The sequence below is a fragment of the Manis javanica genome, chromosome 8, assembly GCF_040802235.1.
Source record: "Manis javanica isolate MJ-LG chromosome 8, MJ_LKY, whole genome shotgun sequence".
In the NCBI taxonomy this organism is placed as follows: domain Eukaryota; kingdom Metazoa; phylum Chordata; class Mammalia; order Pholidota; family Manidae; genus Manis; species Manis javanica.
Window position 1 is genome coordinate 100,333,268 of NC_133163.1, and position 12,027 is coordinate 100,345,294.

Genomic DNA, 12,027 nt, shown 5'->3' on the forward strand with positions numbered 1-12,027 from the left:
GGTGCCTGAGACCGGCGCCTGAGGACAAAGAAAATCGCAAGTTTTTCCCTTTTTTTTTGGCGAGTGCTTTTTGGAAGCCTTAAGGGGACAGGGACCCCAATACTAGGGAAACAGGGCAGCAAGACCAGTGAGCAGGTGCCTGAGACCGGCGCCTGAGGACAAAGAAAATCGCGCATTTTTTCCTTTTTTTTCCTCTTTCGTTGTTTCTGTTGTTGTTTTGGTTTGGAGAGTGCTTTTTGGAAGTCTTAAAGGGGCAGGACAGGATACTTAGCCCAGAGGCAGGGAATCTGGGGATCTCTGGCACTCTAACCCCCTGGGCAACAGGGAGCACAGAGGCCCATTACAGAAATAAATAGCCTCCCAGCCGCTCCCCCTCCCCAAAGTGGCTCCAGAATTTTGGAGGAGCAGCCCCAGCCAGGCCACGCCCACTGCAACAGCAGATATAAACTCCATGGCAAGCGGGCAGGTAGCAGAAGCCCTGTCTGCGCACAGCTGCCAAGCATAAGCCACTAGAGGTCACTATTCTCCCAGGAGAGGAAGGCCACAAACGAACAAGAAGGAAAGCTCTTCCAGCTGCCACTCGTACCAGCTCTGCAAACTATCTCTATCACCATGAAAAGGCAAAACTACAGGCAGACAAAGATCACAGAGACAACACCTGAGAAGGAGACACATCTAACCAGTCCTCCTGAAAAAGAATTCAAAATAAAAATCATGAACATGCTGACAGAGATGCAGAGAAAAATGCAAGAGCAATGGGATGAGATGCAGAGAAAAATGCAAGAACAATGGGATGAAGTCCAGAGGGAGATCACAGATGTCAGGAAGGAGATCACAGAAGTGAAACAATCCCTGGAAGGATTTATAAGCAGAATGGATAAGATGCAAGAGGCCATTGAAGGAATAGAAACCTACAGGAACGTACAGAAGCTGACATAGAGAGAGATAAAAGGATCTCCAGGAACGAAACAACACTAAGAGAACTATGTGACCAATCCAAAAGGAATAATATTCGTATTATACGGGTCCCAGAAGAAGAAAGAGGAAAAGGGATAGAAAGTCCCTTTGAACAAATAATTGCTGAAAAATTCCCCAAACTGGGGGAGGAAATAATCAAACAGACCACGGAAATACACAGAACCCCCAACAGAAAGGATCCAAGGAGGACAACACCAAGACACATAATAATTAAAATGGCAAGGATCAGGTATAAGGAAAGAGTTTTAAAGGCAGCTACAGAGAAAAAGGTCACCTATAAAGGAAAACCCATCAGGCTAACATCAGACTTCTTGACAGAAACCCTACAGGCCAGAAGAGAATGGCATGATATATTTAATACAATGAAACAGAAGGGCCTTGAACCAAGGATACTGTATCCAGCACAACTATCATTTAAATATAATGGCAGGATTAAACAATTCCCAGACATGCAAAAGCTGAGGGAATTTGTTTCCCACAAACCACCTCTACAGGGCATCTTACAGGGACTGCTCTAGATGGGAGCACTCCTAAAAAGAGCACAGAACAAAACACACAACATATGAAGAATGGAGGAGGAGGAATAATAAGGGAGAGAAGAAAAGAATCTCCGGACAGTGTATATAACAGCTCAATAAGCGAGCTAAGTTAGGCAGTAAGATAGTAAAGAAGCTAACCTTGAACCTTTGGTAACCACGAATCTAAAGCCTGCAATAGCAATAAGTACATATCTCTCAATAGTCACCCTAAATGTAAATGGACTGAATACACCAATGAAAAGACACAGAGTATTAGAATGGATAAAAAAGCAAGACCCATCTATATGCTGCTTACAAGAAACTCACCTTGAACCCAAAGACAAGCACAGACTAAAAGTCAAAGGATGGAAAAACATATTTCAGGCAAACAACAGTGAGAAGAAAGCAGGGGTTGCAGTACTAATATCAGACAAAATAGACTTCAAAACAAAGAAAGTAACAAGAGATAAAGAAGGACACTACATAATGATAAAGGGCTCATTTCAACAAGAGGATATAACCATTCTAAATATATATGCACCCAACACAGGAGCACCAACATTTGTGAAACAAATACTAACAGAACTAAAGAGGGAATTAGACTGCAATGCATTCATCTTAGGAGACTTCAACACACCACTCACCCCAAAGGATCGATCCACCAGGCAGAAAGTAAGTAAGGACACAGAGGCCCTGAACAACACACTAGAACAGATGGACCTAACAGACATCTATACAACTCTACATCCAAAAGCAACAGGATATACAGTCTTCTCGAGTGCACATGGAACATTCTCCAGAATAGACCACATACTAGCTCACAAAAAGAGCCTCAGTAAATTCCAAAATATTGAAATTCTACCAACCAATTTTTCAGACCACAAAGGTATAAAACTAGAAATAAATTCTACAAAGAAAACAAAAAGGCTCACAAACACATGGTGGCTTAACAACATGCTTCTAAATAAGCAATGGATCAATGAACAAATCAAAATAGAGATCAAGGAATATATAGAAACAAATGACAACAACAACACAAAGCCCCAACTTCTGTGGGATGCAGCGAAAGCAGTCTTAAGAGGAAAGTATATAGCGATCCAGGCACACCTGAAGAAGGAAGAACAATCCCAAATGAATAGTCTCACATCACAACTATCGAAACTGGAAAAAGAAGAACAAATGAGGCCTAAAGTCAGCAGAAGGAGGGACATAATAAAGATCAGAGAAGAAATAAACAAAATTGAGAAGAATAAAACAATTACAAAAATCAATGAAACCAAGAGCTGGTGCTTTGAGAAAATAAACAAAATAGATAAGCCTCTAGCCAAACTTATTAACAGAAAAAGAGAATCAACACAAATCAACATAATCAGAAATGAGAATGGAAAACTCACGACAGACCCCACAGAAATACAAAGAATTATTAAAGACTACTATGAAAACCTATATGCCAACAAGCTGGAAAACCTAGAAGAAATGAACAACTTCCTAGAAAAATACAACCTCCCAAGACTGACCAAGGAAGAAACACAAAAGTTAAACAAACCAGTTACGAGTAAAGAAATTGAAACAGAAATCAAAAAACTACCCAAGAACAAAACCCCGGGGCCGGACGGATTTACCTCGGAATTTTATCAGACACACAGAGAAGACATAATACCCATTCTCCTTAAAGTGTTCCAAAAAATAGAAGAGGAGGGAATACTCCCAAACTCATTCTATGAAGCCAACATCACCCTAATACCAAAACCAGGCAAAGACCCCACCAAAAAAGAAAATTACAGACCAATATCCCTGATGAATGTAGATGCAAAAATACTCAATAAAATATTAGCAAACAGAATTCAACAGTATATCAAAAGGATCATACACCATGACCAAGTGGGGTTCATCCCAGGGATGCAAGGATGGTACAACATTCAAAAATCCATCAACATCATCCACCATATCAACAAAAAGAAAGACAAAAACCACATGATCATCTCCATAGATGCTGAAAAAGCATTTGACAAAATTCAACATCCATTCATGATAAAAACTCTCAGCAAAATGGGAATAGAGGGCAAGTACCTCAACATAATAAAGGCCATATATGATAAACCCACAGCCAGCATTATACTGAACAGCGAGAAGCTGAAAGCATTTCCTCTGAGATTGGGAACCAGACAGGGAGGGATGCCCACTCTCCCCACTGTTATTTAACATAGTACTGGAGGTCTTAGCCACGGCAATCAGACAAAACAAAGAAATACAAGGAATCCAGATTGGTAAAGAAGAAGTTAAACTGTCACTATTTGCAGATGATATGATACTGTACATAAAAAACCCTAAAGACTCCACTCCAAAACTACTAGAACTGATATTGGAATACAGCAAAGTTGCAGGATACAAAATTAACACACAGAAATCTGTAGCTTTCCTATATACTAACAATGAACCAATAGAAAGAGAAATCAGGAAAACAATTCCATTCACAACTGCATCAAAAAGAATAAAATACCTAGGAATAAACCTGACCAAGGAAGTGAAAGACTTATACTCTGAAAACTACAAGTCACTCTTAAGAGAAATTAAAGGGGACACTAACAAATGGAAACTCGTCCCCTGCTCGTGGCTAGGAAGAATTAATGTTGTCAAAATGGCCATCCTGCCTAAAGCAATATACAGATTTGATGCAATCCCTATCAAATTACCAGCAACATTCTTCAATGAATTGGAACAAATAATTCAAAAATTCATATGGGAACACCAAAGACCCCGAATATCCAAAGCAATCCTGAGAAAGAAGAATAAAGTAGGGGGGATCTCACTCCCCAACTTCAAGCTCTACTACAAAGCCATAGTAATCAAGACAATTTGGTACTGGCACAAGAACAGAGCCACAGACCAGTGGAACAGATTAGAGACTCCAGAAATTAACCCAAACTTATATGGTCAATTCATATTTGATAAAGGAGCCATGGACATACAATGGCAAAATGACAGTCTCTTCAACAGATGGTGCTGGCAAAACTGGGCAGCTACATGTAGGAGAATGAAACTGGACCTTTGTCTAACCCCATATACAAAGGTAAACTCAAAATGGATCAAAGATCTGAATGTAAGTCATGAAACCATTAAACTCTTGGAAAAAAACATAGGCAAAAACCTCTTAGACATAAACATGAGTGACCTCTTCTTGAACATATCTCCCCGGGCAAGGAAAACAACAGCAAAAATGAGCAAGTGGGACTACATTAAGCTGAAAAGCTTCTGTACAGCGAAAGACACCATCAATAGAACAAAAAGGACCCCTACAGTATGGGAGAATATATTTGAAAATGACAGATCCGATAAAGGCTTGACGTCCAGAATATATAAAGAGCTCACACGCCTCAACAAACAAAAAACAAATAACCCAATTAAAAAATGGGCAGAGGAACTGAACAGACAGTTCCCTAAAAAAGAAATACAGATGGCCAACAGACACAAGAAAAGATGCTCCACATCGCTAATTATCAGAGAAATGCAAATTAAAACTACAATGAGGTATCACCTCACACCAGTAAAGATAGCTGCCATCCAAAAGACAAACAACAACAAATGTTGGCGAGGCTGTGGAGAAAGGGGAACCCTCCTACACTGCTGGTGGGAATGTAAAGTAGTTCAACCATTGTGGAAAGCAGTATGGAGGTTCATCAAAATGCTCAAAACAGACCTACCATTTGACCCAGGAATTCCACTCCTAAGAATTTACCCTAAGAACGCAGCAATCAAGTTTGAGAAAGACAGATGCACCCCTATGTTTATCGCAGCGCTATTTACAATAGCCAAGAATTGGAAGCAACCTAAATGTTCATCGGTAGATGAATGGATAAAGAAGATGTGGTACATATACACAATGGAATACTACTCAGCCATAAGAAGAGGAAAAATCCTACCATTTGCAGCAACATGGATGGAGCTGGAGAGTATTATGCTCAGTGAAATAAGCCAAGCGGAGGAAGAGAAATACCAAATGATTTCACTCATCTGAGGAGTACAAGAACAAAGGAAAAACTGAAGGAACAAAACAGCAGCGGAATTACAGAACCCAAAAATGGACTAACAGGTACCAAAGGGAAAGGAACTGGGGAGGATGGGTGGGCAGGGGGGAATAAGGTGGGGGAAGAAGAAGGGGGGTATTAAGATTAGCACGCATAGTGTGGGGAGGGAGAAAGGGGAGGGAGAAAGGGGAGGGAGGGCTGTACAACACAGAGAGGACAAGTAGTGATTCTACATTTTGCTATGCTGATGGACAGTGACCGTAATGTGGTTTTTAGGGGGGACCTGATATAGGGGAGAGCATAGTAAACATAGTATTCTTCATGTAAGTGTAGATTAAAGGTTAAAAAAAAAATCAGTTCCTGTGTGCTGACCTCCAATGAGTTCTACATAGTGGTATAGAGGGCATGTCAAAGTGTGGGCAAAGGGTCTGCTTGTTTCTATGCAGAAGATCAAGGCCTAGCTTGGCTACCCTGAAAATGAACTAAGATACGATATGAGGAGGAGCTTCCGGCATCAGCACTCTCTGGAGGACTTGTGCCGGGGGATGATCATCAAAAAGCCTCCACAGGGATCCGGGCGATGCTGCGGTTGTGGCTGCGTCCATCCCACCATTTCCTGGACTTGCCATTGGAATGAGGAGGGAGATGTCTAGGCTGGCATGTGCATACAGTGAGACAACGCATTTGACCAGATCTGTACTATTGGAACTCAATCAGGAGTTGAGAGTGGTGCAAGTTGTAGCGCTCCAAAATCTTACGACTATAGACTATCTACGGTTAAAAGAACATATGGGATGTGAACAGATCCCAGAAATGGGCTGCTTTAATTTGTCTGACTTCTCTCAGACTGTTCAAGTAGAGTTGGACAATATCCATCATATCATAAACTAATTTTCATAAATGCCTAGGGTGCCTAAATGGTTTTCTTGGCTTCACTGGAGATGGCTGGTAATCATAGATTTGCTTTGTTTATGTCACCGTATTCCTATTATGTTAATATGTGTGTGCAAGTTAGTTAGTAGTTTAAAACCTATACATACTTAAGGTACTCTACAAGAAGATATGTCAAAGAAATAATCAATCCTCCCATGTTTTCTTCCATATGCTACCTCTATAGCTTTTCTTCTTCCTTCCGAATTACAACCCTTAAATAGAATTCGTGCCTCATATCGAATTTACCGAGTATCATAATTTCTCCAGGTGGTAAAGATACCTCGAGACAAGTGCTGGGCATAGAAGCCACAGGGTATAAATCTGCAAAGAAGTAAAAAGCTAACCTTTGCAAACAATATGGCTTCTCTCTCACTTACCAACTTTACATCTCCCTGTATGGCCCCGGAAGATGACTGGTTAGCCAGAGACGGGTAAGATTCCTCAAGGGAGGAACAACCTAAGACAGGCACAGTCGCAGGGGGGCCATCAGGTGAGAAATTGGGGAACAGCAGTGGTGAAGCTTAGAACCTCACCCCCCCGTGTTGAGAGAAAGCTTCTGCATGGATGGATGTTTTATTGCCCTTGTCTAGCTTGGATTAACACATAGTCTACAGGCACACACCTGATCATCTACAATTGCTCTCTTAGAACACTAAACTATGTTTTCTACCTTTATCTTGCATCTACCTACCACTTCAGCAGTTTATTAAAAATAAAAAATAATAATAATAATAAAGGGAGAAATGTGGGATCCACATATAAATCAAGTATAAAAATCAAACGAATATTCATATTTGACCTGATTGTTTATAGTTCATAATGCGTGATCAAAACCGAAAGGTTCTGTGATGAATGCCCTTGTAGTGTTCACCATGTAAGAACTTATTCACTATGTAAGAATTCGTTCACCATGTAAGAACTTGTTTGCTATGCTTCAGAAGATTGGAGACTGAAGAGTACTAGGCTTGAGATGGATTAATGAGTGTGCATTGAGCATTGACCCCCCTATACAGAATTTTATTGTTGTTAACAACCATTTGATCAATAAATATGAGAGAGATGCCCTCTCAAAAAAAAAAAAAAAAAGTAAAAAAAAAAAAATCCCAAACATCAGAATTCCCCACCCTGGCTGTATACTGTTTCTATCAAATGGCTACTTATGTGTTTGCATAGCAATGAATGACTGACAAGTGTACATTAAAGGATGCTAGTGGCTTGAAAAAAAAAATTTCTTTACATATCTCTTACATGATAATTTTTAAGCATTTTTAATCTACTCTTCAACTTTTTTCATGTTTCTTTCTCATTTCTTTAACAAGATTGTATGTTCCTGCTACTGTAACTCTCCCCCTGGGCCTCTCCCCTGGCTTTAGGCTCACTCCTACATTCCCTAGACTGGAATACTAAACTTCAAGGTGGACAATTCTTTAGAAAAATCGAAGCTAAGCTGGCTCCAAAAGAGCTGCCTGGTCATTCTTCTTCTGAAACAGAGACATCTAAGCTCAAAGCTTAAAACCTTGAAAGGAAATAAAACCTCCTTGGTGTGTAAAACCTGCAGGCATTTGTAAAGTTCAATGGCTCAGGAAGAAATAAGGTAAGAAATGGCAGTGGGAAGCAGTGATTCATGGGTAGCTCAAATTTTTGTTTCTGTACATAGCAGGCATAAAACAGCACAGAATATATGCTCAGGTACCTTAAAAAATAAAGAAATCAGTCACAGTTTAATCCCTTTAAGGTTCATGCACCGGAAAATATACTATGAAAACATTTCAAATATGTAGGTTTCAGAAAGATGCTTGCTTTTTCCAAAATTAATTAAATGAGAGCACAGGAGAAAAAATAATGAAGTATATTTTAATGGAACGTCTGCAAATCTTGCCAGTCAAATGAAATGTTCAATTATGCCTGAACACATAGAACTTGTACATTACTTTCTGCTGTTAAATCTCCTATGTGGCTGGGTAATTATTGTGACAAATCAAATAAAGCAAAAGAACTCAAAGACCAAAGAGAAAAAAGGAGCCAAAACTAGACTGCAAATTCAACTACAAACTTGGTACAAGAAGATGAAATACCAGTCAAAAGCAAAGTCTAATTCCTCAAATTATCAAGCCTAATGACGGGAACTTCCAGCAAATATGGAAGACATCTACTTAACTTAGAGTAAAAAGACAAATATTACCTTAATTTAAGTAGATAATCATCCACTTAGTTCCCTCAAACATTTTTTATAGACAGTAATATTAATTTTCTTTAAACCACAATTTTGTCAATGCTCATTGATCAGCATCATCTGTTAGAAATACAATTTCATAAGAATTTCCATAATCCACAAAATTTTTCTCATCCGTTTTAGCAAAAATCACATGTTAGAAAACAGTATATATAAATAAGGAAAACTTAAAGAGGCACATAAATTAAAGGTAAGTAAACCCTACTGGGTCTATACATTGTTGGCAGTAGTTACTATGTTTTGCTTTTAAAGTGTTCAACATGATAATGTTCTTCTCATCTCAATATGAGAAATCTGGTCTTGATAATCAGTGTCACATTTTTATTTTAATTATATCCTAATTACTTTAAGCCTGCTCCTTAATTATTCAACTCTTGACAAGATTAAGTAGCAGGCATTCAGGTATATTTAACTATTAAAATTACTAAGAAAGTAATTCCTCTCTCCCACATCTTTTCCTTACTAGACATTCACCTATTCACTCCATAAATAGTTAAATTAATACTATATTGCATATGAAAAAAAATTTTAATGTGTATTTTTCAAACAAATATTTACTTTAGTACACTGTTAACCTTTGGATATTTACTATTAACTGTACTCAATTGAGGAATAGTAAGAGATCTTTTAAAATTTGGATCAAATTCTTAAACTTTATTGTGTTGTCAGAGTCAAGTGTGAGGGCATGTTAAAAATACAGATGTCAGAGCCCCACCTCAAACTTAATGAATCAGAATCTACCAGGATAGATTTGGGACAAATGAATTGTTAGGAAGGTGATTCTGATTCACATGAAATTTAAGGACCCTGCTCTTGTTTCCATTATCATATTACCTCAAATTAATTAATAATTCAAATTAGTAGAATATTTAAAGGAATACAACCTTTGAATCATTGGGTACATAAAGTAACAAGCTAATTCCCAACTATTTCCAAGCAAAATTTCTATTAGTTTGTTTTAATAATATAGAAGAGAATAACAATCATTATATTAATGTTTGAGCTGACTGATATTTCTCCTGAGTTAATCCACTCCAATATTCTGAAGCATAGTTTAAATAAGTATTTTGAAAATTATCTGTGTATGCTTTCAAAAGTTATAAATTTCTTCAGTGATTCATCTCTAAAATGAGTTGTATCCTCCCTTAAAAATAAGTAACTTAGCATTTTGATTTATTTATCACCTTCTTAGTCACTTTCTAAGTCAGTCCCTTACATCAACTCATGATATCATAAGAAAACATTTGTGAAACTTCAAAGCTGAAAAACAAACCTTGGTCAATGATAGCTTTGTAGATGACGACTGTGAGAACAAAATGAGATGACGCAGGTAAAGCACTTAGCACAGTAACAAGAACATAGTGAGACCCCAATAAATATTTACCATTATTTTTCTATAATTCATTATGCCAAATTAAATTTATGGCTAATATCAACTGTTACATCATATTTTTTTGGCATGGTCTGGATTCAGATAAAACTAATGATTATTAATTCATCTATGCACATTAGCATAAGCCCATGTGCTCAGGAACTGAAATAAATTAATTCCCAACAAAACCAGGGATCCCATTAGCCACAAACTCTTCAGGGTATATTGGGACTTACCAAACTACTTTTCTATACTTCTGTTAAAGATATAAAGAGTCAATAAAACTATGCATGGAGATTTAAAACTTTAATCAAACAAGTTAAATACTTGGAAAAATTAAGATTCATGAGGAATAAAACTAAGTATTTACATGAAAAAATGCTAGTAAGGAAGCAATTCAAATGAAATAGTCTAATCATCAAACATTAACAATTTGTAGTTATATTTCCTTGTTACATCAAGAAACATCTGATTTCACAATGAAAGCATTAGGCTGATTTCCTTTATGAGGTTCCCATTGGACTAACATTAAGATTTGTTTCATATGTCAAACAAAGACGGTCATGTAATCATGAAGGCACTACTGTAAGCCATAGTTTCCAAGTGAAATGGTATACTGTCCTAAACTATTACAAATACCTTCCCAAATGGACTACCATCTGTCAGCCAGTCTCCATTTCAAATGCAGTCTATCTGCTATTACATTCTGATTATTTGTTATCTAAGAGATGTGTTTATTGTACCATTTAGCTGGTAAAAAAAAAACAACAGGAGCAGTACCAATTAGTGTACTAATGGCTATATTTTGGTCTTCAGTCACTTTAAAATGTCAAAAGATGAGCAGAACACTTATTTCAACAGACTGCTTCAACAGATGCACCTTAGGAGTAAAAGTAGGAACTGTGATGCTTTTGTTTGATTTAAGACAAAATGGTAATTACACAAATACTTATTCTTATCACCAGCCAAATTATAAACATTTTACAAGAGACCAGTTGACTGATCACCTGAAGAATAGAGAAGACAGTGTATTATAGTGGTCACAGACCTACAACTTGAGATTCAATAAGAACTTGAGCCTTGAGCACAAACCTTCTTTCGGGAAAAATTGTTTAGCCTCCACTAACCTCAGTTTCATCATATATAAAATGGGAGTAATACTTTATTTCCCAGATGCTATGATGTCCTTGGAAAAATAAATATAGACATTTCTAAAATCAGGATGAGCCTGGCAACTGATGTTAAAAGAAACCAGACAGCTGAGACAGAGAAATAATTAGCCTGCGCATGCACAAATTGAGCTGTGAGAAGATATATCTTTGCTTATGTACCCTGACTGAGTTATTTATTCTGGTGGCAATGTACTCACCTGAACTTTAACTTAATTCAAGTTCTTAAGATATCTTTGAAAAGATTCCACTATGATATAGCATTAAATGAAAAATTACTGTGCTCATGGAAGACTAAGTCACATGCAATGAAAATCAACCAAAATTACTAATTCTCTCAGACTGGACCATAAGTAACATTTTCATAGGTGAAAGAGAAGTTGATACGACCAATTCATGCATTCAAACGCCTAAATGTTAAAACTTCCAGCTTACTTTCAAGAAAAGTTTTTTAATCTTCAAAGATATATACTTTGTAATTAAAGACAAAAATTTTACAAATTTAACTGAATAGAAACCACTGAAGAAATTAATTTTCTTTGAAATGCTTATGCAATTACAAAACACTAAAGAGACGCAGGCATAGGTTATAAAAACTGCATATCAACATGATGGTGCACATCACTGCTGACAGCCAAAAGTGACTCAGAATAATCCTAAGACCCCACATCCACAGGCTAGATTCAAACATTGATTATGATGTTAAAGGAGCTACGGAATGGATAAATGTTTATTATCATACTAGAGAGAGAGAGAGAGAGGAAGAGAGGTAGGAAAGCCATCCCTTCCTTGACAAAAA

At 37.4% G+C, this 12,027-nt stretch overlaps 1 protein-coding gene across 10 annotated transcripts in view; it reads right to left on the reverse strand.

Annotated features, from left to right (window-relative positions):
* GABPB1 (GA binding protein transcription factor subunit beta 1) overlaps nt 1-12,027 on the reverse strand; it is an 87,553-nt gene that overhangs the window by 19,268 nt on the left and 56,258 nt on the right. The window lies entirely within an intron of this gene.